Source organism: Cebidichthys violaceus, unplaced genomic scaffold (genome assembly GCF_023349555.1).
Source record: "Cebidichthys violaceus isolate CVI_PGR_0920_01 unplaced genomic scaffold, fCebVio1.0.p SCAF_14, whole genome shotgun sequence".
Taxonomy (NCBI): domain Eukaryota; kingdom Metazoa; phylum Chordata; class Actinopteri; order Perciformes; family Stichaeidae; genus Cebidichthys; species Cebidichthys violaceus.
The window spans coordinates 6,841,027-6,868,930 of record NW_027176307.1 but is presented as its reverse complement, the minus strand read 5'-3'; the positions used below and the strand labels follow the sequence as shown (position 1 = coordinate 6,868,930).

General features: G+C 43.6%; 1 pseudogene; it reads left to right on the top strand.

Annotated features, from left to right (window-relative positions):
- Positions 1-26,737, top strand: LOC137871402 (uncharacterized; annotated as a pseudogene).
- Positions 26,738-27,904: the final 1,167 nt, after the last annotated feature.

The following is a 27,904-nucleotide window of genomic DNA, read 5'->3' as shown; positions in this document are numbered from 1 at the left end:
ATGTTCTGGGCTGGAACTGCTGAATGCTCGCCACTGCTGCCTGTGTCAGGATTAGCCATCGTGGCCAGAGCAGAGTGGATGGGCTCAGAGCCTGAGATGATGCTGAAAACCACCTCTGTATGCAGCAAGGGGCTGGAGTGTATTCACTGCAGACTGAAAAAACATTTACGGTAGATATGCACCGACGTCCAGGCTGGTACATAACCACACAGGCAGGCACTTGAAATCACGCACACTCACACACACATACACACACACACACACACACACACAGACACACACAAACCGAAAAAGACTTTCAACACTGCATGTATGCAAGTGTGCACAAGCACATACACACACAAACAATTGAGAAACTACAGAGGAAAACAAACAGTCTGCTCTCTGTGTTCTTTCTCTCTCAGTCCATCTCCTCCCTCATCCCTCCTTCCCTCAGAATAGTGGCAGGCCGGCAGCAGTGCTGGACTCACGCCCTGTCAGAGTGGTCAGCAGTAACAGGATTAGCTGGGAGAGAGGGCATGACGACAAGCGCGTTTGCTGCTGCGCACCGTCATTATTGAAATACATTACACACTCAAAATGGAGCTGCTGGAGCCAAACTGCTGTCGACTTAATTACTCCTTGAGCACTTTGTGGCCATGGCACATTTTAATAATTTCTTTTCCCCTTCTCACCCCGCTCCTTCTGCCCACTGGTTTGGGAGATGTACAAAAACATGGCACCCTTGCCGGAGCTCACTGTCCGTTCCTTATGCACCATTCAACCCCTCATTTCCACATCTCGCACTTCTTTTTCATTTTTCTTTCTTATGTGTCTCGTTGTGTTCATGATACACTTCTGTTCATAGCGCAGTTATAGTTATGTGTATGTGTTGGGCTGTGGGTTGGAAGGTGCCGTACATGAACACAAACAAAATGCAACACAACACCAAAACAAATGTTAAAAATAATAGGAGTCAGACTCTAATATGTGTATGACAGCCAGATCTACCTCTGCTTACACAGACACACACCTGGAGACCCAACAGTGATCCCTTGGAGCAGCCATTTTTAAAAAGCACTTCAGAGCAATCCTGCTGCTTTTTAGCGCACACCATGATGCACTTTTCCTCAGCTCCCATCAAATTCAATTAGCTCCTAGATCAAACTTATGACGAGTAAACTGTTGCGCTGGCAGCTGAACACAGACCTCCTCCTGGTTGGCTGCTTCCTACACTTAACTTTCTCAGCAGCATCGCTCAAGGCCATATGACTTGACTCTATGAATTATGTATAGGCTCATAGTGTGCTCCAGCTTGTAGGCTAGAACTGTCATGAGCATCTGTGGCCACCCGTGACCAATGAGGCTCTTGATTGGTTATACAGTATGTCAAAGTCCCCAGGGGTGAGAGATCACGAAGGTTTAAGTCCAGGTAGATAATATTACCAATAGATGTTAGCCGCAGGCGAGATGCCAGTCCTCTGGGAAATAGGAGTGTTGACAGCCCTGCAGAGAAGGAAAACAGGGAAAAATAAAGATGGAGAGTGCGGGAAAGGGAGAGGGAATAGAACAAGATGAAGAAAGAGAAAATAAACGATGATAAGAGAGTAGCAGAGTGTCCTTAGTGCAGTCACGCAAGCATGAATTAAAATGCCAACTCTGTGCAGGAGAAACACCAGGGGGTGCACACAGTGCCGGGCAGGATTGCTGCTGAATCACACACATGCAAACATATTTGCACGAACACATGAAGGGAAGTTGTCAAGCTACGTTAGCTGTACAGTGCTTCATTTCCATTGCATAGATAGACTACATATATGGTTATTACCCCCTGAGAACAAATATAGCTGTAAAACATTAACATGATGTGACGTTCTTTCAAACATTGCACAATTTCCTCTCTGTGTTTTCCTCAGTGCAAAGGAAAGGCTTCTAAACTTGCAACTGCACACCTGCATGCAACACTCTCCCACTGGAACTGATAAATGATATTCGGCGGGGCAAAGTTTGGCATCTGAGTATTAAGTAGCCGAGGAAACACAAAGACGGACTCCCCTCTCTGTCCCATAAGGCAACACAGCGGGGCACATATGGTAAGGTAGATTTATCTCATTCTAAGAAGTGCATTTATCTACTTTAGAAGCGTCTCTGGATGAGACAAATTATATCACCTGTGGTCACCAGGGAAAATAGATTATTTTCTTAGTGTGCTGAAGTACAGATGGCACAGGAGTCTTGACGCCCAATTGCGTATTCAATTCAATCAACGCTCAAGTGGTGGATTACAAGATTGATATAATTTTTTTTAAACTTTGCCTTTGCTTGCAAATGTCTCAGCTGATACTGTACAGTGACACAGTGCAGATACTGAGAGTCAAACCCTATAAGCTTGCCTGTTATACTCCAACACTGCATTGTATTTATTCAAACCTCAACCAGCTTTTTCCTCTTCATTTCTGCACTCTTTTGGCAGTGGATCACAGTGGAGCCATGCACCAGTTAAATTCAAAAAGACTTAACAGATTCACAAGGCAAACCAAAAATGTGTGACTAGCAGGTAAGCGACAAGAAGTCATGAGAGTGTGAGGTGCAAACGAGGCCCAGGGGAAGCACCGACTATGCCTCCGCCCATTGCTTAAAGTTGGAATCAAGAACGATTATGTAAATAGCTCTGTGAACAAGTTATTATGTGAGATTAAATGCATACGGGATGTGAGGAAAACACTCACACAAGGAGGAGAGAAGAAGGAACTAATAAAAAAGAAGCTTAAAAACAGATGGAGACCCTTGAGTAACATATGTTTCACCCTATCTGCTTGAGACCAATTTAAATGGTTTTGATAGCATTAGGGAGGCCTGTATGTGCATTGATTTCTTCATTCAGGGGAAGAAAAAAAGCTGCTTGAAAACTCCAGACATCAGCAGGAAATGAGCAATGAGGAGGAGGAGAGATGATTGCTCCATAGTTTCCATTGTATAAAAGCTGTGTTGTTGTTTCTATAGGGTCAAGTGGTGTGTCTGACTGTGCAGAGACAAGAGCAATAAATGGCTGTTTGGCTGTGACATGCAAGTTAATGTGATGAAAAAACAGAAGGTCTACACTTTGCTTTTCCTGACAAGATTGAAATGGCTCAGTAGATATATGTATTTGCAGTGTGGCTACAACCATTGCTTAATATTTAAAATCCAAATCCAAAAGATGAATAATGTATAACTAAACTTAAAGCTAAAAGTTTTTAAAGAATAACAATTTGATGTCTTCTTCATGTTAGAGGTTTGTAACATTATTTGTCATTGCTCTTGTTAGGGGCTCATGACACATTATAGCATCTTTCATAACTGCTTACATTAATATGTATTAATGTGTCTTTATTCTCAGCAATAAGTCAGACACGTCCCCGGTGGGTGTTGGCCTTCGCAAGGGCTGCCCATATATGTGTTCGTGACTTTCATGGACAGGATATCTAGGGTCTCGGGATCGCCTCTCTGCTGTTTGCAGATGATGTGGTCCTGTTGGCCTCCTCAGATTGTGACCTCCAGCATTCACTGGGGCGGTTTGCAGTCGAGTGTGAAGCGGCGGGGATGAGAGTTAGGCTACATCCATACTACTCCGTTTTCATTTGGAAACAGAGTTTTCAAACAAAAATTATCTCCATCCACACAGCGTTTTAGCCATCGTTTCCGAAATGATCTCCGTCCACACCACACGCCTGGAAACGAATATCACGTGACTCGTCACGTACACTGGGCATGCGCCGATGTAAACAGGAAGTAGATTGTCGTATTTTGTAACTAAGCAACCAGAGTAATAAAGTAGTCTTTAATGATCGTAAGTACGTGTTTGATACTTAAGATCTTCTCTAAAATCTTCCTCTATAAACACAAACAGATACAGTTCGTGGAAAGTTTTATTTTTCAGACTTAACGTTAGTTACAGTGCTGCGGGTCTCTCTCTCCCTCTCTCCGCTCACTGATCTCTCTCTCTCTCTCACGCCGCTCACCGATCGCTACAATAACAGCTGTTTCCTCTGCAGACATGCAGACTTTAACTGGACAACAGCTGCTAGTAACAACAAGGTCAGCAATGCCTGCAATCAGTTGTCCGCGTTAAATTAACCTGGTAGTCGATCGCGGGTGTCTACGTCATCGTTTCCAAACTTATGCGTTTCCGTACGGCCACACGAATACGCTACCCGAAGTTTTCAAAGTTATCCGGCTTCGGGATCGTTTCTAAACTCCTCCATTTACGGTGCTCGAAAACGCCGGCGTAGTGTGGACGCTCAGTGTAAACGTAGCAAAACATATGCGTTTCCAAACGAAAACGGAGTAATGTGGATGTACTCTTAGAACCTCCAAATCTGAGGCCATGGTGCTCTCCTGGAATCCGGTGGATTGCTCCCTCCAGGTGGGGATGGTGTGCCTACCACAAGCAAAGGAGTTCAAGTATCTCGGGGTCTTGTTCACGAGTGAGGGTAAGATGGGGGCGGGAGATCGACAGGCAGATCAGTGCGGCTGCAGCAGTAATGCAGGCGCTGCACCGGGCCGTCTTGGTTAAGAGGGAGCTGAGTCGGAAGGTGAAGCTCTCAATTTACCAGTCGGTCTACGTTCCGACTCTCACCTATGGTCACGAACTCTGGGTTGTGACCAAAAGAACGAGGTCGCGGCTACAAGTGGCCGTAGGGTGGCCGGGCTCAGCCTTGGAGATAGGGTAAGGAGCTCGGACAGTGGAGATTTTCCAGGAAGAAGACCCAGAACAGGCTGGCGGGATTACATCTCCCAGCTGGCATGGGAATGCCTCGGGATCCCCCAGAATGAGTTGGAAAATGTTGCAGGGGAGAGGGAAGTCTGGGTCAACCGGATAAGTGGAAGACAATGGATGGATGGATGATTGGATGGATGGATAGGTTACCAGCTCTGATTCAGGTTAGCTGTTCAGAGGACACCAATAGTGAGGTGTCCATCAGCCAGTTTTCCCCTTTAATACATCCTAATGCTTCCAACAGGGACGTGCGGTCAGGGGAGGCAGAGCCTCACCTGTCATCATGAAAAGTAAAAAACAAATAATGCTAAAATAAAATAAATATTAATATTTCTTTACTGATCTGTGCTATAAATGTGATTTCTGTATGATTCTAATCATTTCAAGCATTTTTATAATCAAAATCGCTGAATTAGCGCATGTCCTGTTCAAACAGAGAGGAGACACACGAGGTGAGGCAGCGACGAGCTGTGCCTCACCTCAGATTGCGCAATCCCTCACAAACTGGTTTGAGCGCGTGCCTTTTGCTTTCTCATTGTTTGTCACCACTGTAATATTTGTAGACACATTTATTATATGTCCTTTCTTTCCATAGAATAGGTACTGTATTTCACGTAGGTGTAGAACATATTTAGTGTTGCTGATCTGACATTAAACTGCAGTGAAAAAGCACAGAGGGGAGGCAGACAGTACCTCTGCCTCAAAGAAGAGGACATGCGAGAGCCCACGGGTCGAGTTCAGGATTGTTCTGTCGTTGCTCTTCTTCTACACTTCTCTTCTTCTTATATTTTGCTTTGACTACAAAAATGTAAGATTCTATATCTAAGCTTAAAAATGTCTCAAAAAACAAGGAAATATGACCAAATCAACAGCAATTCAACGTTGTACAGGTAAAGTAACCTTGTGTGTGTTTGTTGTTCTCTTTATACATCCGTGGTTGTTACACAGATTATCGCGGAATGTCACGATTTTCGCAGGTGGTGCCCACGAGCGCTCCGCTTCTGAAACGCTCCCGGTGGAATCAAATATGTACCTTACCTATGTGTGTGTAAAGAATGCTGATATGAAATATGAAAAACAACCAGTAGTCCATGTGCAAGCTGCCAATTGAATGGTGATTTAAGCTACTCTATTGGGTTCATATATTTGTAAATCTGACTTATGTAGTGTCAGTGCCTCACCAGCCAGTAACGTCACCGCACGTCACTGGCTTCCAATGCCTTTTCTCTCAATTTGCATAAGCACAGCCTTTTTCAACTATAGGGAGAAACTCTTTATTTGAAGTATTCACTGTGGTGTTCAGACACATCCAACAGAGATGGTCTTTAGTATTATTATTATTTGTATTAATCATTTATTATCCTCAATTCCAATGAAAAGGATATGAAAAAGGATATGAAAATGTATACTAACAGATTTTTGTGCCTCTGTGCCTTATGAGTCCATTGTTTTACAAAATCTCCTAATAACCACAAAAAGATCCATACTATTGCATTTGGGTAATATGTGTCTTGGTTCCAGTTAACATAGCCAGTTTGGTTTGTTCCACCAAGCTTAGTAAACTCTCTGCTGCTCTGGCCAACCTACAACCTTAGATTAGATTAAAATTAATGTTTTTGCAGAGTTCTTTCATAATAAACTACACTGGCCTTGTTCATTTGTTGTCTGTTCTTTGATTCTTTTATGTTTTGAATAGAATTTTAGTCTTCCAAACTTCAATAACAAAATGCAGTGGCTGCAAGAAGTTGACTTTGATTAGATTTACTTGGCGTATCAGTTTATTTTGCAAACAACGTACTACTGCACAAGAGTCATAACATCTGGTTTCCAGCAGAAGAGATTTTGGACATCATTTCCTTGCTTGATTTTTACAACTAGCTGCATTTGACTTACACATGTGCATAGTGCGTTGTGAACATTATGTAGTTGTGGTACATTATTATATTGCATGCATGTTCGCATCAGTGTCCCACTGTTTTTGCCATGTTGGAGTGCTCACCACCTTCATCATTTAGCCCCTATCCCTTCTTTGAAGTTCGACCTCAAAGAGCGACTTCAAAGCTTCATCTCGTACAAGAGATCATGTTGCTTCTTATGTGAGGAAAATATCAATAGGATTCTGCCTCCGCTATTATGATTTAATGGCTGTGTTATTGAATGACTGGAGTTGAAGAATTTATAATTAGTTTTGCTGGGGAAAATCATTACCATTTGATTAGCTCAACCCAGTGTTTCACTGCACTACATACTTTGCATATTAATTAGATGTATTTGTGTGCTTGAAATGTTGGTGTTGTTGTGTGTATGGGTGTGGGCATTGATGTGTCGGAGTCAGCCAACAGTTGTTATTGTAGGTGTGTGTGTGTGTGAGTGGTTTTGTGTGTGCATTTTACTTGAGAAAAAGTGTGTGTTTGTGCACATATAACCCGTGTGTTTATGTGTGCATGCAGTATAATATACAAGCAAATAAAGCTTAAATATGTTTTGCATAGATTGGATTTCAGGGTGCTGAGAGCTTTTTACAACAAATTGATTCTAAGTGCACTAGACCACCGTTAGAGCCTGTGAAGTATATGTAAATGTAGTCTTACAAAGTAAAAAGTTCAGTATATACCCCCTCCGCAGCCATAAAATCTTCCACACACATACACACAAACACACACACAAACTCAGAAACTCGTGGCCAGTAACAAGCAGCCCAATGTGCAATCTGCAAAATGTCTTGATTTGTGAAAATCAAGTTGTTACAACATGCCCGAAGTGGATAGTTTTAGTGAGAAAGTAACATAGATGATCACTAAAATAGTCACAACAGTTCCTTAAACTGAGACATGAATAGTTACATTGCATTGCTGTATCTGCACACCTGCTGCAGCTTGCAGGACTGTTGTGACTCCAGGTGTGTCCTGTCTCCAGGTGGTCAGCAGCACGGGGCCATTGCGTAGTGAATTTACATCTACGAGAGGGACAGAATGAAAAAAGACTGCACACCAGTCTGCACCCTCAGTTTGTGACTGTTGACAAGGTATCATCTCTGGGCACAAGAGGTGAAGACACAGGAGATCGCTGAGTGCAGTTTCTTCTCTGTTCAGTCAAATCCCTTCCTGCTGCGTCGCTAACGCTAGCTAGCCAGCTGTCTGCAGATATCATGTCAATAGGAAACACATACAGCAGGAGCAGATACATTAGCGTGATTATTGAAGAAGATGCCTGTGCTCTACCTAGATCTGGTACTGTCAATAGCATGTGATACATTTATAAATCTGCATAACAATGGCAAATGTCTTGCAGGTTCAGCAGGACTTCTATTCTTCCTGCCTAACAGCCTTGCACATAAAGTCCTGAAGAATATGAAGCTTGTGTTTTAGTTTTTAAAAAAATCATTACAATTTTGAATCTTTTAGAATTGTCTAGTTCATATCACAAGCCTTATTGTCCAGTATAAATTGCAACATAATTTGGTGTTGGGTACTGTTCATTTGAATTCATCAGTGGATGTGAAAATCTAGTCGGCACTAGCATTCACATGTAGTAAAGGGAGGAAGAAGTCAAACAGAATTCTTAATACAGGCCGCTAACCCTGAGGATTGCAACTACATGTAATGTGAATGGCTTTGGTTGTATAGAGAATAAAACGTTGACAGATCAGCTATACATCTACTCTCCAACCATGTAAAACCCTGTGGCTGTGTGTGTGTATGTGCTGTGGTGTGCCAGTCTTATACTGCAACTCATCATTACTCCCATTCTGGGACAAAAGCTCACCTGTCAGTTTGGCAGGGATGTCAAGACTGCAGGATGGTATAGGCAGCCTCCATAGCATAGCATACATTCACTCACAATGCTAAATGGCTGCTGCAAAGAAAAACAGCTCAGACATGTAGTTGAGGAAAAGGAGTGGTCTTACAGATTTGGATAATGTAAGGAAGATAGAAAAACAGCTATTCAATATTGCTATAATTTCACTCTTTAATCAATAGTGAATTAAAAAACGAAACTTTTGTACATTGGAAGTTTGTGAATCACACCCTAGCACTGGATGCAAATGTCATGGCAGATGAATTCTGGGATTGACATATGCTCACTTCCCTTCCACACCGTCTCTCCTGTTGTATGAGGCTGAACCACCATGCTGTGAGAACTGTCACTTCCCTGACTGTCTCTCACTGCCTGAAGAGATTAAAAACTAGCGGACAGGCAGATGGATGTCACTGCTAGCATCCCAGTGAGTGCTCCAGTAGACCAGTTAGTGATAATAAATTGCTGTGTGGTGATCATACGCTGTTGGATGCTAATTAATCTCAGATGGGACCCAAAAGATCAAAGTCGGAAAACTGTCCTTATTCACGCAACTGAGTCTTTATTGTTTACAATATATAGTATACAAGGTAGTGGCATCATATAAAAGTAGAATATCAGCATATGGAAGCCTCTAATTCAGTGGCTGACATGTTTGTCATCTCATTTATCTCACATTTAACAAAACATGTATAACTTCCAATATAGTAGATAATCTTTGCATTAAAGGCAGGGTTGAAAATCGTCATCAAAAAATGTTTTGATATCATTATCAACGAATCAAATGTTCAGACAAAGTATTTTTTTGTGGCTGTCACATCACAGGTGTCACAACTTCAGCCAGGCTTTAGTTTTTCATTTGTCTGTCTCCTGTTTTGCCACACTAACTCTCATGTCATTTCAGAATCTGCCACTCCCTCCTGCTCTGCACTAATTGCTGATTTCATTTCACCTGGCCTGCCCCACCTCCATACTCACCTGCTCCTCATCAGCAATCAGCCCCTCAGTGTATATGTACCGGTCCATTTCCCTCAGTTCTTTGCCAGATTGTCTAGTGTGTTTCCCTTGCTATCCAGCAACCTGTCATTCTGATTCTGATCCTGAGTGTTCGTGTATTGACCTGCCTTTTTGGACTTTGGACCTTCCCTTTTGCCTGCTCCCACTGGATTTGTTTGCCACGCGGGTTACTACCTGGTTTGACCTCTGCTGGTTATTAAACCCGGTTTCTACACCTGAACTGTTTTCTGTGTCGTGCTATTGGGTTCTTGTCTGTCGTTTTGTGAAACCTGACAACAGGACTTTATTAAGCCTGTCTAATCATTTAATTTGGCCTGAATGAAATGATTGGATGGGCTAAGGTTACATACCTGTTTACTAGGGGTGTAACAATACACCAGTGGTGGGCCAGCAAAGCCTTCTCTGCTAGCCTAAACAGAATCACAAAGTTATAGCTATTTTATAATTACATTTTTTTTCATAAATATGTATTACATTTTTTTCCCCCATTAGCTTATTTTCTCATTGCACAGCTACTGTCTTCCTCAGTTGCTCTGCTTCCAGCGCAACTTGTTTTAAGTAGAGCTTTTATCCAATCAGATTTCACCTATGTCTCTAGGTAAGAAGAGAGGCCCAAGCCGTTGCAGTTAAAGTAAATGGGGACGATAATGTTGATTGTCATAGTCTTCAACCAATCCGATTTTTAGTTTGACATGTTGGGCGTATTCTTTGATGTGTCAGAGCTGAGTTGGGCACATGCAGCTGGGAGAGCTTGTCATGCAGCAGAAACAGGATGATGGTGTTAAAGGGAGAGCTGAAGTCCACAAAGTTCCTGAGGAGTCCAGATGGTTCGTGAGCCTCGTACCGAACGGTTTAATACGAATACGTGTATTGTTACACACCTAGAAACAAATAATAACCCGTAGCTGTGGCGTCATAATGAGGTTATTAAGAGTTGGTTCAACTGTAGTAGGACAGCACTGAAGGCCCAGGTATAAGGCCCGCCACTGCAATACACGTATTTGTATTGAACCGTTCGGTACAAGGCTCACGGTTACGTTTGAATAATACAATTGCATTTGGAAAATGCAGAAGCTTAAATTGTGGGTATAATAGTATAATGCGCTCAACATGGCAAACCACCCGACGTAACAAACAACGTGCTGTCTGACACGCCCACCACGGAAGAAAAACATTGTACCCTGGTGAGCCACGTGTGTTCTGGGAGGTGCGCTACGCTAAACTAGCTTAGCAGGAAAACCAACAGCAGCACACAAGCTACAAACTCTCCCCGCAGCATTTAGGTAGCTACTCCCTACTGATTCAAACAGGGCTAAAGCAATCGCTTTAAACGTACCGAAACGTACCGAACCGTGGCACCACTGTATCGTATTGAACCGAACCGAGAATTTTGTGAACCGTTACACCCCTACTGTTTACCTGTACACACACTCATTGCTCGTCACTGAAGTCTTCCAGAAGCTGCTAGCTTGACAGTTGTGAGTACTAACAACAGCCATGTTGTGTAAGTCATTATGATCATTTTGGGAGAGTGGCTTTGGAGGGAGGCCTGAAGGGACGAGCTCAAGATGACCAATCCTACCCATGCCTAAGAAAATTAGCCTATTATTTATCTTGCTACTAACTGACAGCTTTCCCCCTAACTCTTTACTTATGAGACGGCGTACAATTTAAATAACAAAATGCCAAGGAGACAATAAAAAGAAAAGAGAAAGAAGCTTGCAGAGCTATTGACTGACTTGCCCTCGCATATCCCCAGAGGGCTTTCATGTTAGTACTTTGCACGTCAAATATAGCAGTTTACCAACCAGCCCTGCAAGATGTCCGTCATTTGCCAAGCTTCTAGAACCACGTAATTTCCAGAAAACATGTCACTAACGTAACAGACACTTTGGGACACCAGTCTCAAACACAGTCTCTCACAGTGTTTGTTTGACCCATCGACCTCCTCACCCTAACCCATCATAAGTGGTTTCTCCCACATTTTATACTACGTCATTTGTTGACAGCGTATCATAGTTACGCTGATGCGTTTGCATTGCATTCAGTACAGTGACACACAAAAAGTAAGAAATGTGCACAGAAAATGACTTACGAATTATCATTCATAGGGCAATTGGTGAGAGTGGGCTTGCATGTGTGAGTGCAAAGAAAATGTAATCCTTGACTGTGAGCTCTGCCTTCAAGAAGTACAGAAAGAATTGTTGAAAAAGGAAAGTACTCAAATCGCTTCAGGGACTCAACTCAAAGTATGTGTGATAATATGAAAAGGGGTTCTCTGCGCATCTTCCAGCAGAATGCAGCTGAATCAGGTGTGGACAAACAAAAATATAGTGTCAAAACAGTAATCTGTTTGGACTATTAAAGGCTGCAAATGAACCACAGTCCCTATGTTTTCCTCTTGGAATATGATTATTTTGTGTTCAAATAATAACAATGATGAGGCAATACATTACATAAAAACACTGCAGAACACAATACATAACTGACTTTGAGTGGCTTTACATGAGAGAAAACATGTCTGATTCTGATGTAAGGGTGTGCTGTTGTGCTTTTACCAGATCTTAAATGACTAAAGAACAAATTTTTTGCAAAATCTGTTCTGGTCTCATTATGTATGGGCTCTACATGTGTTCACTATCATTAAGATGTGCTTGAGAGTGCCAGGAATTATACATGGTTTGTAGGGGTGTAACGATACACATATTCGTAGTGAACCGTTCGTTACGGAGCTCACAGTTCGGTACGCATTACGAACCGAACAATACGTTTGAATAATATTAAATTGCTTTTGAAAAATAAAATATAGCTGAAATTGGTGGAGCCACTGTGCTCAAACATGGCAACCCACCCGACGTAACGTCCTTCCCTGATTCGCCACGGTCCTATCACGTGACCGTTCCCGGAATTACAAACGACAACAGCATTGATAACCGATCGACTACAATTCTAATTCAATATGAACAACTGATTACAGGTGTTGTTGACCGTGTTGTCTTTACTAACAGCTGTTGTTCAGTTAAAGTCAGCATTATTATGGAGGAAACAGCTGTTAATGGAGCGATCAGTGAGCGGTGTGTCCAGCGGAAGTATCAGCCCTACGGAGCGGCCGTCTGAAGCCACCTTAACGGCTTTAGAGAGGACGGACACAAAACGGAGGACTTTCCTTTTCTTATTAATGTTAATTTTGTTCTGTACAACTATGTACAACAAGTTAACACACATAAACTACAAAGGAACAAAACATTGATTTCTCTCCAGTATGACAGAGACTTCAGCCACCAGCAGAGCTACAAGTGAGAACAGACACAACGACACAGAGGGAACGAGTGAGAGACGAGTGTTGACCACATTTATGGACCCATAATCTAGTAAACCTTTGTGTGTAAGTGTTAATATTAAAGTAAATATGAGGTGAGAGAGAGACCCGCAGCGCTGTAGCTAAGTCTGAAAAATAAAACTTCTAAAACTTTCCAGGAAATGTGTCTGTTTGAGTTTATAGAGGAAGATTTTAGAGAAGATCTTAACTTACAAACATGACCTTTCATTATTAAAGACTACTTGAGAGTCTCCCCAGCAAGGGTTTGGCATTTCTGCTTTTTTGCTGTACTGAAAAAGTACCGAAACGTACTGAACTGTGGCACCACTGTATCGTAATGAACCGAACCGAGAAATTTTTGAACCGTTACACCCCTAATGGTTTGGCATTAGATTGGCACAAATTCACACCTACCGAACGACATATGTAAGATCTCCCCTCCCGTGCCTTTGTGTGTTCAGTTTTGTATATTGGCGTCACTACTCTGCTACGTTTTTTAGCTTGGCATGTCAGCAGTTCTTGAAGGTTCTTCAGTGTCGGCTCTTGAGGTCAGAAAATACTTCTATAGTTTCAGCTGGTAGGTGGCCTAAATTAGAGATAAGGGAGATGGAAAAGAGAGATTGAGTTTGGGTGAATTGTGCTCATTTTGTTTGCTCTCAGGCATATTTTCTTTGCTCAATCCCTGCAGCTGGCTTTCAACTGATAGGTCAGTGAGGCCCCTCCTCATGCCCTGAGAATGAGACTTTACCAATAAAAAGAGAAAGATTCCCTGAGGTATGGGTCGAGAGGTCAAGGTGTTGGTGTGGCATTACATTCACTAAAATGTTTATATCACCTCCATAAAGTTGAGCAGCGAGGACACTTTCTGTCATACCATCCCCTGTAACCGTTTGGAAGCAATTCCGATGGACAATATAGCCTTTGATAGAGATAGATATTGCCAGAGGGGAAATACTCAATGTGGATGTCATAGTAATAGACAATCTCTCCTCTTCCTATTTGCAGTCTGCAGTGCAACGAACTCCCATACTCTACTACCTAAAAATAACAGTTCAATAATTACAACGTTCTGTCCCCAAATTGACACAAGTACTGTTACATTTCTTGTATGTGCAGAAAAACAGTATAAGGAGTTTTAAGAATGACACCAAGGGTGTGTTCATAAATCTAATCTGACGCTCTACACTAAACTGAGAGCAAAGAAACAGAACATTCTATTTATATATGAATTAACCAACTGGTAAGTTAAAATGGGTGAAAGAAAAACGTCTTGTGCAAGAGCTTGACACCAGTGAGGATAACAATAATAATGATTAGACATGAGACTGCAACAATATGCCTATGGAAATAAGTAAAAACAAAACATTGGCTTTAGCTAATGTTAGGAGTCATTGTAAATTTAACCTAGTTAGCTCAGCTCAATGTTTTATTAAATATTATGGCAAACAAGTAACTTTTACACATTACTGAACTTGGCTGAACATGCTCTGAAAAACCAAACGGTACATTCCAACAGCGCTCTGGATTTACGAACCATACAGTTCGTAAATCCAGAGTTACATATTATGAAAAATCCCAGGTTAAACAAACAAAACAGGTCAAATCAATGGTAAAATCATAACATAAAAACTTAGAGACTAATTATATATGCATAAATGAATTTAATATTACCAGAAAACAGAATTATTACATTTATTTCTCAAAAAGAAAACACAATTCTAGAAGGACTTTTGGTTCCTGTGGTTAAGAGCAGCGGTACAGTAAACATGTCTGCCAACAGAAAGATTTTGCAACCATGCAGCAAAACATGGTTTTTGACTCATTGACAAAGCAGATGGATTCAAATTGGATTCAAATCAAAGTTCACTAATTCAATGAGGCAGACTGTTAGGCAACTGGTAACCAATCGAAAGTCAGTTTAGAGATTTACAACAATATGCACTGTGGTCTATCTGCAGTACTTTGGATTGCAGCTGGTGCAATCAATCACCTATATAATGATAAAGAACATCTTTATAATGTTCATTCACTTGTCCAGAAAGCGATAAAGGGACAGAAGAAAAAAGTGTAGAGCTCTTTCTCAACTCGGACAATTTAAAGAATTATCGAGTCTGAGGACAATGGTGCTATTATTTATTCATTTGGTCCACTGGGGAATTTTAGCCAAACACAAAGTGGGTACTTTATTGAGCCACTATGGACTATATACTCTGCAGTAGATAGCTAGATCTGCTGCATAACTGCACATAGAGTAAGAAAACAATATAAATAAACAATAAGGCCTAAATTCATACGTACAGGACCCCATGTGTAATGTCTGCTTGGCGTTTCTATACTTATGACTACTTAAAATAATTCACTGCAAAATGAGAAGCTCACTGAAACTCACTCAGTTTTCAAGCAATTCATTGTAAAATAGTCAGGTCTACACTGCCAAAAGCTACATCGACATTTGGGACCTGCTGCTCGTGAAAAGTCCTTGGTGAGTCTAAGGAGAGCAGTTTTGTGCTGTCAAGTGCTCACAGAGAGTTTGGGATTTCCCAACAATCATTAATTACACTTGTAAACCATATATCAAATCCTTTTCCTTGAATAAGATAACAGCTGGGAGAAAGGCTTTTATTTTGCAGGAGACAAGTGAGCAAGACTCACTGGAGTGTTTTCAAGTGGCAGGGCTTTTGTTCTTCAAAGGAAGAGTACCATCAAGAGCAGTCAAAAGGGTAATTAAAATGATCAAAACTCTCCTCAGTATTGACCAGAAGCACATGAGTAGTGTTGGAAGTGCTTGTCAAGAATGCCTCTGAGAATTTGCTAGAGGAGGCAGTTAAGTATGTAGCAGAGAGGTTGGGAAAGAGCCAGGAGTTCACAGTTCACAACAATGGCTTCACGCAGTCGGAATAAAATGTGGTTGTAACGCTGGTATATCTAACATCTGTAAAAGCCAACTGTGGACGACAAGCTCGACTCAGTCTGAAGAGCCCTGAAGCCCATAAAGGTTATTGCTGCATAAAGGGTTATTGCGTATTATTCAAAGTTTATTAAATATTGAACGTGGGAAATGTCTTAATTGCACCAACTTCGATGCCCCATGTCTTTGGGTCCCTAGCAATATACCCACCAAGTGTGAAGTAGATCGGACGAGTGGTTGTCGAGATATGTGAAGGACAGACAGACAGACAGAGATTTCTTGCCTTATAGTTAGAAGTTCACTACCAGATTTATGTTTTAAAAGGGATTGGAAATAGGATCTGTGAAGAAGTGCTACACCTTTATATAGATATATTTGTTTAACATAATTGAGTTTACTCAAAATGCTTTGGACATATATGCACAAACACACACATACATCTTGATGCGTCAACAGGACAAACAGCTGACAGTTGCATTAATGGGGTCTGCTATTATGTTCAAGGAGCAACCGAAACTAATCAGAACTGTTGACTGCAAGATGTTGTTATTAGCTCGTATCAGGTTTTAACACTCAGGTAATCTTTAAGTTGTAGAAGATGCTTTTGACTTTTTTTTTTTTTTACCGTTTTTCCACTCAGAAAAGCTAAACATTTTTTATCTTTAGGGCCCGAGCAACGAACAACGTCGGGCCAGTGAAGGCCCTATTGAAATTGTATGGGGTATTATTGTTTTTTTTTGTGATTTTTTTTTTTTTTGTACACTTTGGGCACATTTTTGAGGTACTTGCCATGCACAAAAACTCACCAAATTTTGCACACTTGTCAGACCTGGTGAAAATAGCAATCTGACATAGGTTGCATATTTGTGTGAAAAAAATGGCCTCTAGTGCCCCCTATAAGTCGGACCGACGACGCCCCTAGGCCAGTATGTCTGATTTACTTGAAATTCGTCACACATGTCCAAAAAAACCCATCTCAGATCCCTAAGCTCCGCCTTCCAAAATTTTCCGCCATCTGGAATTTTGTGAAAAACTAATTTTTGCGAACTCCTCCTACATTCTTGATCCGATTGCTACCAAATTTGCTGTTGATCATTATTTGATCTAGAACACAAAAAAGTTATTAAAAGCTTGTTCATATTTTATAGCGTTTAGAGGATGCGGACCAATGAAGTTCTTGGGGCGTGGCTTGTACATCAATACTCATAACTTCTCAACCGTTTGGCCTAAAATCATTAAATTTGATGTATATGTGCACATTGCAAGGTAAAACATACCCTGCAATTTTCATTCCATTCAACCAGTAATTCACCCATTTTCTGCTTTTCTGTTTTCAGCCTTTGTACTTTAACGAACTCCTTCTAAAGAATTTATGCAATCGACTTCAAATTTGGTCAGGATGCTCTTAAGACCATTGTGATAAAGTTATTAAAATCGTGAGTTTTCATGGAAGAACTTTGACGTGGCGGGGCGGCGATTTTTCCTCATTCAGCATGAAAAAGAAGGTTGTTATAGCTCTAAGGTACATTATCCAATCTGCACAAAATTTCTTATGTAGGATGCTACTTCAAGCTTGAGCACATTTCAATGCAAAAATTTTCAATAACTCATAGCGCCACCTACTGGCAAAAGGAAATGTCATATTTTATACTTTTATTTACTCCTCCCAGCCAGTTGACCTGATGATTCTCAAATTTGGTAAGGATAGTCTTAAGACATTGAAGATGCTTCATCGTGAATATTGGGAGTTTTCGTTGAACGTTGTTGCCATGGCAAGGGATCATTCGTCATGAAAAGTAGGCTGATGGTTCAGTGGCTTGCTATGCTCAAAAACTCATGAAACATTGTACATGTTTTATAGGTCACGGGAAGACATATTTTACATGGGGTTTTGGCTTGGCCGTTTTAAATTGCCTCCATAGTGCCCCCTACAATATTTCAAAAGAGCAGCCCCGGCGCTACGTTTATGCTACATGTATGAAACTTGGTCGGAACATGTATTTCATGGAGACTTACAAATAAGTCTCTTGGGACCATGCTCTAAACCGTACTGGAAGTCGGCCATTTAGATTTTTGTGTAATTTTTTGATCGATTTTTCTACTGCCTATTTCTAGTCGCTATACTTTAACAAACTCCTCCTAGGGACTTTGTCAGATCCACTTCAAATTTTGTCAGTACAATCTCAAGACTGTTGTGATTAAAAGTTATCAAAAGCTTTATGTTTGACAGAATGGGTTAGCCGTAGCGGGTGGCTACTTTACGTGATTCCCCATGAAAAAAGCTGATGTAACTCAGCTGGACTCGTTCCAAATGGTCCCAAACGTCCCATGCTTGATAACACTCATGGCCTGAGGATTTCTACAAGCTAATTTTCGGAAAAAATTGGACTCACAGACACACTGTCCGGCGGTCGAAGACGCTCTCGGCTGTGCAGGCCGGAGTCCCACCAGCACCCCCGACGTGCTGGAGGATACGAGGGCCCGTTCAACGCTGCTCGCAGCTTTAATTAATTTTATTTCTTTCAATTAATGTATACATTCTTTTTTCCCCCAGAACCTGAGGTGATGTCTTCAAATTCCTTTTCCAGAACATACAGATGTTCAATTTACATTCATATCAAAACAGACACATTTCCTCACATTTGAGAGAGTAAAAATAAGAGAATGTTTGTAGTTTTTGCTTAATAATATACTTCATTAATTGTGTTAGTGTTTATTAGAGTAATTGCACAAACAAACTAAAAGTAAAGAATCATAGGAATCAACACACAGAGATTCACAAACATTTGATTATAAGCTGTGTCCTGTAAGATCTATTCAGTTCTTTCTACATATTCTATGAATATGTTTCTGTTACTAAAACTGTTTCGTTAATATATTTAAAGTCAATATACTCATCCTTATTCTTATCAGCAAGGAAACTGAAATCAAGGCAGTCCTCTCTCATAAATCCCCCATGTTAGTTTTATGCAATGGCCGTGCCATTTACATCAGTGTGAGAGCAGCTGAATGGTGGTTGTTTACTTCATTGTCATTTGTGTCTATTGTATCTAAAAGGACCACCTGCTAGTTGGAGTAGCGGTGGACAGCCTTCCAGGGTGCGTCTTATAATTGCCACTGGGGGGCTGGTAAATAACAGCATGCTATTTCACAGGCTCACAGCCCCGCCAACGTAATAAGTCACAGTGTTTTTTCCTCTTTTCATTAGAGAATGTCAGAGGTAATTTAGGACATTTTGGTGAGAGACTGAGGAGGTGAACATGTGAGTGGGGAGGATAGGAAGGGTGTGTGCTGAGATGATGGGGAGGGGGACTATGTAGCTCTGTTGCTATGGCATTGCATGGTGTGGGGTGGGGGCTGCTCTGACATTGAGAACACAAGTACTACAAAACATCATGCTAACACTCATACTAACCACCTCACACACTTACACACTTTAATATAAACGTATCAAACAGTATTGGCCTCAGGCAGCTGATGCCACTGTAATTCATCCCTGATGACATGAACCAAAAAGCAATTTACACTCATCAATGACGTGTGTGCAGTATTTATTTAATGATTATTATCGAAGTGTGTGTATATGGAGCCTAAAGGTAGCAATATACTTGAGACAAAATGAAACTGCTGTCAAACATGACTCTAACAGCTAATGTCTGTATGCGCACTGCCGCTTGAGGAATATTTAGTTAATGACACTGTAGAAGAGAGATATTAAATGTGCTGAAGCACCAGGTGGGCCCTCTTCACAGTCATAAGAAAGCCCACTCAGAAAAGTTTAAATATCTGCAAAAGCTACATAAGTAGATTGTGAATACTCGCAACATTCATGTCTTTTACAAACCTGTCAACATGTTGCCATGTATGGGACATCAAATGTGCCATGTGTGTTTTTTAGATGACAAATGAAGATCAGTCAAAGAAATAGATTTTTACATAAATGTTTCACTTCTCTCTGTGTACATGCCTGGCCTATAAATAATGCAGAAAATTCATGTAGATTTCATCTGCAAGCTTGTTATGCACACATTCTTGGAGTACACCCCAGAGCACTAAGTAACCAAAATCATAATATGACAACATATTACTCTGTTTCCCTGTGGTTTATCACTGCATGCACAGCACTGTCATTACTAGGCAATGGACAAATCGAGAAACAGAGAGGAAGACATTACCTGTAAATTGGTTTAATTATGTATAAAAAAATAACAGAAGGACTGCTTGAGAATACATTACAGTTCTATTTCATCCTTACTGACCGCCAGAGGCAGTGTTTAAACACAGGATATCTTCTGTCTCGCGCATGCGCAGGTCTAGTCTTTATATCAACAAAGTCACCTGTGACCTTGGATGACCCCCGACGTCTATAAGTTCCGGTGTCATCCTGAGATCAGTCCTTTTTCATCTTCTCGCTACGCAGGCTAGCTACCATGGTAGTAGAAGCTTAAGCAAAAATGATTTGTCTATGATCAAGACATATTAGAGTTTGTCACGGTAGCCTCGTGACCACCGGTCGGAGTTGGCGATCTTCGCCCTCCAAAGGCTGCGACAAGCTGTCCCTCTTAGGATGGAACGCCGTGTTTCACTGTTTGGACCATTGAGCCCCAGACTCAGTCTGATACGGGCCACATAAATCGCGAAGACAACAATTGGTGAGATCGATTAACATTGTTTTCTATAACCATTGTTCGTTTTTTCCACGGTTGACAGAACGTTTCCGCTCTAGCTATTGAGTGGCGGCGTGCTAGCGGGAGCGTAGAGGTACGCTGTCGGGCAGCCTCGCTCAGGCTAACTGGTGGGACACCAATAGCTACAGCAACTGTCCAAGTGAACAGAGTGTCTTCGCTCCCCTCTCACTGTAAGGACTGTTTTTTCTGTGTTTTTTCTTTTGGCCTGTTTCCACAGTGGTAGAGTGCTCTCGCTCAAGCTAACTGGTGGAACACCAATATCTGCAACAACTGTCGAGGTGAAGAGAGTGTCCTTGCTCCCCTCTCCCTGTAAGGACTGTTTTCTTGGCCTGTTTCCACAATGGCAGAGTGCTCTCGCTCAGGCTAACTGGTTGGACACCAATATCTGCAACAACTGTCCGAGTGAAGAGAGTGTCCTTGCTCCCCTCTCACTGTAAGGACTGTTTTTTCTGTGTTTTTTCTTGGGTCTGTTTCCACAGTGGCAGAGTGCTCTCGCTCAAGCTAACTGGTGGGACACCAATATCTGCAGCAAATATCCTAGTGAAGAGAGTGTCCTCGCTTCCCTCTCACTGTAAGGACTGGTTTTTTTTTGGCCTGTTTTTTTCCCAGTAGCAGAGTGCTCTCACTCAGGCTAACTGGTGGGACACCAATATCCGCAATGAATGTCCTAGTGAAAAGTGTCCTCACTCCCCTCTCACTGACTGTCCCCTGCCTGTTCTCGTCAGCAGAGTGCTCCCGCTCAAACTGACTTAGCAGCCCACACCAACTAGTGGGACAAGGGTTCCTCCAGATTTGCGGCCATGTTTAACTCTCTCGGCTGTAGGACCTGTATGGCTCCTCTTCAGCTGGAGGACGGCCATGACCTCTGCCCCTCTTGCCTTGGCCTCGAGCATCTGAGGGAGGGCCTCTTGGAGAACTCATGCATGAACTGTGGCATCATGCCTCGAGTAGTAAGAGCTGCTAGGCTCGCCGAGGTGGAACACCTGATGGATGAGGGCGACCTCCCCCTGTCAGTGCAGCTGAATCCAACCCAACCTGCTGACCGCCGAGCTTGCTCAAATGAAGTCGCTTCTCCTGACCCTCCACCCTGGTACAGGGGGGTCTGAAGCACCAGATCCATCCACGGCTGAGCTTGGTCCAGAAGAGGACGTTATCTCACTGGCAGCGTCAGCCATCTCTTTACTGAGTACAGTGAAGGGCGGCCTTCCATGCTTCTGGGCCTGGCTCCCGTTCCTCAGCTCAGAGTTCTTCGGAAGGGGCAGTCGATAGCTCCATGGGGTCTGTCATTCGCATGGCGCTAGCACGCCTGCAGTTAGATACACAGCAGCCGGAACCTCCGCCTGCGAGTGCCTTCTTCAGGGGCGTTCCCGCCCCCACCACCTTTTCTGTTCCTCCCTCCAAAGAATATCTGAGGGAGCTGCATGCAGAGAGAGAGACACCGGGACTCTGTCCCGTCTTACATTGGATGGACGAACCCTGGCGGGCATGCAGGAAGCGGCAAAATCTGGCCTTGCCCGTATGCCAGCCGTTGAGCCGACTATTGTGGCCTTCATAGTCTCCCCTGAGGCCCGATGCCAGGTGCCCTCGACCCCAATGTCGGGTCACAGATGACCTGCTATCCAGGGCTTATGACACAGCAGCGCGCATGGGCCGTATCGGCAACTCCCTCTCCCACCTCATGCTTGCCCTCTCAGCTTCTCTGCAGCAGGCTACTTTCGACGCTTCCGCCACCAGCCTCAGTGATGCTTCACTGCAGGCGTTTGCGCTCATGTCGAGGGAACTTGGACGTCTGATGTCCACCCTGGTCCAGACTTGCCACCAGGTTTGGCTAGCGCAGTCTCCCCTGTCGGAGACATGTAGGAGGACCTTCCGTACTGTCTAAGTGGAACCTGGTGAGCTGTTCGGGGCATCTGCTATACAGGCGCTTCAGCGAACCATTGAAGCTAGCCAGACCAGGCAGCAGTTCTCTGGTATTCGCAGAGACATGCCCGCACCCCGCAGACCTAGGGGTCCCACTTCGGCCCCCCAGCTCGCACCAGTAGCCGCCACAGGCCTCAGCGTCCTGCTGGGAGGCCAGCCCGCTACCCAGACAACCCTTTTTACGTCCCCCCCAGACAACCTCCGAACTTGGGGACTAACAGTCGCCCCCCCAAAGCCTCCAGAGGCAGGGGGGCCAGGAGATGATGTCTCCGGGCCGGCCGTCGTTTTTTTCTCTCAGCAGCATGTCAGCTACTGGGCAGCTCATGCTTCGGACCCCTGGGTGGTGTCCACCCTAACTCAGGGGTACAAGCTTCAATTCTGACGCCGGCCCCCAGCCTCCAGCCGGGTCAACATGACCAGTATCACCGACCTGGCAAAATCCCTAGCCCTTTACCAGGAGTTATCTGCGCTCCTGGCCAAGGGTGCAATCGAGAGGGTGGACCCTTGTCACAACCCGGAGGGTTCTACTCAACTTACTTTCTTGTAAAAAAAAGAAAGGTGGCGGACTGCGCCCAGTCCTAGACCTGAGGGGACTCAACAAGTTCCTGAAGGTATTACCATTTCACATGCTGAGCACAGCAGACGTCCTTCGGGCTGTTTCCAGGGGAGAGTGGTTCACGTCTGTCGACCTGAAGGATGCCTATTTCCACGTACTCATTGTGCCTCACCACAGGCAGTTTCTGCGTTTCGCCTTTCAAGGCCGTCACTTCCAGTTCAGGGTGCTCCCATTAGGACTCTCCCTCTCCCCACGGATGTTCACAAGGTGCGTTGCAAGGTTATTGTACTGTTCTCTCTATGTATTTTACTTCCTAAGTGCTAACATAGATAAACAGCCAGCCAAACTCCTTTTCAAGAGCCAGGAATGCGAGCGTGCTTGCTCCTTTATTGATTTCATACAGGTTAAATCAGGTTGACAACGTTGAATCGGAGTGAAACTAGAAAAGAAAATACAAAACATCTTAAATGACAATATGAATAACGGATAAATATAAACAACCTTATGTTCACATTTACCTAACAAAAGTCACCATTCTCAATCATTCAACACATGAAGAACATAAAACACTTACAGCCATTGCTTTCTGAGGAATACAGACAAAGGATTACTGTGGATTAAACCTGGGATCCCACACAGCTGCGACCATGCTCTCTGCAGTTTACAGCTCTCAACTTCCTACTTCCTGCTTCTCACTTCCTGATTCATTACAGGTGTCAAAATAAAAGCGCCACACCCATTTATCCATGAAACAATAAAAACACATTTCAACAATTAACTTAAACACTTATAAACATATTCAGGGCAGAACAGTTATTATCGTTAATGAAAACTAACGAAAAAACGAAAACTAGGTGTGAATTTTTTTTATCATTAACTGAAATAAAAATAAAAACAAGGCTTTATAAAAAAAATGATAACTAACTGAAACTGTATTGTGTCTTTACAAAACTAACTAAAATAAAATAGAATTATAGAGAAAATGTCTTTAGTTTTCGTCTTTGTCAATGTATTTCATAGATGTCAATTTATTTTAAGTCTATCTTCCGCTGTACCACTTTAAGTCGGGGGTGCCGGCGAGACTCCGGCCAGCGCGGTCGGGAACGTCTGCGACCGTCGGACAACGCTTATGCAAGTTTGACATTTTTTTCCTATGTGGACCGCCTGACGCTGGAAGTACTCCACCAGGGACGTGCGGTCAGGGGAGGCAGAGCCTCAGCTGTCATCATGAAAAGTAAAATACAAATAATGCTAAAATAAAATAAATATTAATATTTATCTACTGATCTGCGCTATTTATGTAATTTCTGTATGATTCCAATCATTTCAAGCATTTTTATAATCAAAATCGCTGAATTAGTGCATGTCCTGTTCAAACAGAGAGGAGACACGCGAGGTGAGGCAGTGACGAGCTGTTCCTCACCTCAGACTGTGAATCCCTCACTAACTGGGTTGAGCGCGTGCCTTTTGCTGTCTCATTGTTTGTCACCATTGTAATATTCTTTTATTATATGTCCTTTCTTTACATAGAATAGGTACTGTATTTCACGTATGTGTAGAGCATATTTAGTGATGCTGATGTGACATTAAACCGCAGTGAAAAAGCACAGAGGGGCAAAACGTACCTCTGCCTCAATGAAGGGGGCGAGCGAGAGCCCACGGGTCTGGTTCATGCTTGTTCTTGTTGTTGCTCTTCATCTACACTTCTCTTCTTCTTCTTATATTTTGCTTCGACCACAAACATGTAAGATTATATATCTAACCTTAAAAATGTCTCAAAAAACAAGGAAATATGACCAAATCAATAGCAATTCAACGTCGGACAGGTAAAGTAACCTTTTATGCGTTTGTTGTTCTCTTTATACATCTGTGCTTGTTACACATATTATTGCGGAATCTCACAATTTTCACGGGTGGCGCCCGCGAGTGCTCCGCTTCTGAAACGTTCCCGGTGGAATCATATATGTACCTTACCTATGTGTGTGTAAAGAATGCTGATATGAAATATGAAAAACAACCAGTAGTCAATGTGCAAGCTGCCAATTGAATGGTGATTTAAGCTACTCTATTGGGTTCATATATTTGTAAATCTGACTTATGTAGTGTCAGTGCCTTACCAGCCACGAACCTCACCGCACGTCACTGTACTCCACCGCTTTCTGTATCCTCTGTGTGGCACTACAGAACACGCCCAAACATGCGTTATGTTGCTCTATATCAAGTGCAAACCACATAGTGTAAAAGTCATATAAATCGGATGCTGTTTGTCAGAAAACGCAGATTTACTTGGTCTGTTGCATTCTGTTGCGTAGTAAAGACTAAAACTAATACTGAAACTAATAAAAACTAAACTCAAACTAAGCATTTTCAAAAAATAAAATAAACTAGCAAACCCGCTTTAAAAACTAATTAAAACTAAACTGAAATTAAAAACAAAAAGTCAAAACGAAATAAAAATAAAAACTTGTGAAAAATGCAAAACTATAATAACCTTGGTGCGTTACTGCTGCCCTTTCCCCCCTGCAATCACAGGGCATGAAAATACTGCCGTACCTGGACGATTGGCTAATCTGTGCGCCATCCCGTCTTCAGGCAGCAAAGGACACTGCTCGTCTCCTCTCTCACGTGGCCCGGTGGGGCCTCAGGGTGAACATAGAAAAGAGCTCCCTGACCCCTTCCCAGAGAATAACCTTCATTGGTGTGGCCCTGGATGCAGTCACTATGAGTGCCTCTCCGTCACCCCAGCATGTGGACGACATCCTCCACAGCCTCTCACCCTTCGGAGGGGGCAGGCGGTTGCCCTACATTCTTTTTCTCCGCCTATTGGCTAAACTGACAGCTGCCTCAGCTGTCATTCCCTTAGGTTTGCTGTCACTGCGCCCCCTGCAGAGATGGCTGAACAGCCTTCACTTGGACGCCAAGTGGCACAATAGTAGTAGCAAAACAGTGCCTACTCGCTCTATCCCCATGGAGGGAGAGAGCATATCTTGCAAACGGTGTCCCCATGGGCTCGGTCCCATTCCGCTGGGAGGTGGTCACAACAGATGCCTGCCTCTCAGGATGGGGTGCAGTGTTGCAGAACAGGACTGCTCGGGGGCAGTGGTCTGCTCAAGACCACATGGAGAATGTCAATGTTCTAGAGCTACGGGCTGTGTACCTAGTGCTCAAACATTTTCTGTCAAACTTGAGGGGAAAGCATGTGCTTGTCCGGTCGGACAACACCTCTGCTGTGTTCCACATAAACCATCAAGGGAGTACCAGATCCCTAAAGTTACTACAGGTATCCCGTGCCCTTCTGACTTGGGCTGCCCCTCGCCTTACCAACCTTCGAGCCAGGTCGGAGATTTCCTGTCCTGTCACAAGCCTCCACCGGGGGAGTGGCGGCTTCATTTAGACGTGGTACAGAACATCTTGGGTCTCTTCGGCAGGGCAGAGGTGGATCTCTTTGCCTTGGAGACGTCGACCCACTGTCCCCACTGGTTCTCCCTGACGGAGAACCAGCGCCCTGGCTCACAAGTGGCCAGAAGGGCTTCTTTATGCCTTTCCACCGTTCCCTCTGATCTTGCCAATGCTTCTCAGAGTTCTTCAACAGGGTCACAGACTCTTGCAAGTGGCCCCCTTGTGGCCAGCCAGGACTTGGTTCTCCCTACTGCACAGACTCTGCTGCAGGACACCCTGGCGCCTCCCCGACAGGAGGGACCTCCTGTCGCAACTAGGAGGTCAGATTTGGCATCCCGATCCCAGCCGCCTCCAACTATGGGTCTGGCCACTGGAGGGCCCGACCGGCTGCTGACTGGCTGCATAGAACCAGTCAAAAGAACTATCCTGAATGCCAGGGCACCATCTACCCGTATGCAGTACGGAAACAGGTGGAGGCTGTTTTCTGACTGGTGTGCAGTTCGGAACAAGGACCCAGTACAGTGCCCCGTGCCTGCTGTACTTGAGTTTCTGCAGTCCCTCCTAGATAAGGGCCGGTCTCCCTCTACCCTGAGGGTATACGTGGTGGCTATTTCGTGGCAACATGCTATGGTCAGACTGGTGTCCCTCTTCCTAAATGGGGCTCTGTGATTGCGTCCCCCGAACGCCCCGAGGGCCGCTGCATGGGACCTACATTTAGTATTGGACACCCTATGCTTGCTGCCTTTTGAACCCCTGGCACAGGCGGTGCTGAGATGGCTGGCGACCAAAACGTTTTTTCTCCTTGCCATCACTTCAGCTAAACGTGTAGGCGAGCTGCATGCCCTGTCGGTAAGTGAATCTTGTCTGAAGTGGAATTCGAATGGCTCGGGTGTTACTTTGTGGCCTAATGCAGTGTTTCTCCCAAAGGTGCTGACACGCTTGCATATCAACTAGCCTATCCAGCTTGCGCAGTTTGACCCCCCATCAGGAGAGGAGAGGTCAAGGCTGCTGTGCCCAGTGCAGGCCCTCAGAGCTTATGTTCAAGCCACCGTGTGCATTAGGCGGTTGGAGCAGCTCTTTGTCTGTTGTGGTGGGCCTAAGAAGGGCTGTGCTCTTTCAAAACAGCGCCTGTCCCACTGGATAGTGGAGGCCATTGCCTATGCATACAAGGCGAGCGACCGTGCTCCACGTCATGGGCAGCCCTGAGAGGTGTGCCTGTGGAGGATATATGTGCTGTGGCCTCATGGGCATCTCCGAGCACATTCACCAAACACTACAGAGTCAATGTTGCAACCCCTCACCCACTAGGGAGGGTTCTTTGGCCAAGTTCCTTTGCCTGAGCTATACGAGGTAGGTGCTTGTGATTCCTCGTGACTCTGTTGATATAAGTCATCCAGTGTTATACACTGCCTCTGGCAGTCAGTAAGGATGAAATAGAACGAAAGTTACGAATGTAACTACGGTTCTATGAATCCTGGATGACCGCCAGAGTTCTTGGTCACTCGGAATCCCGTGAGCTCGCGAGAAGATTCCCTAGGACTGATCTTAGGATGACACCGGA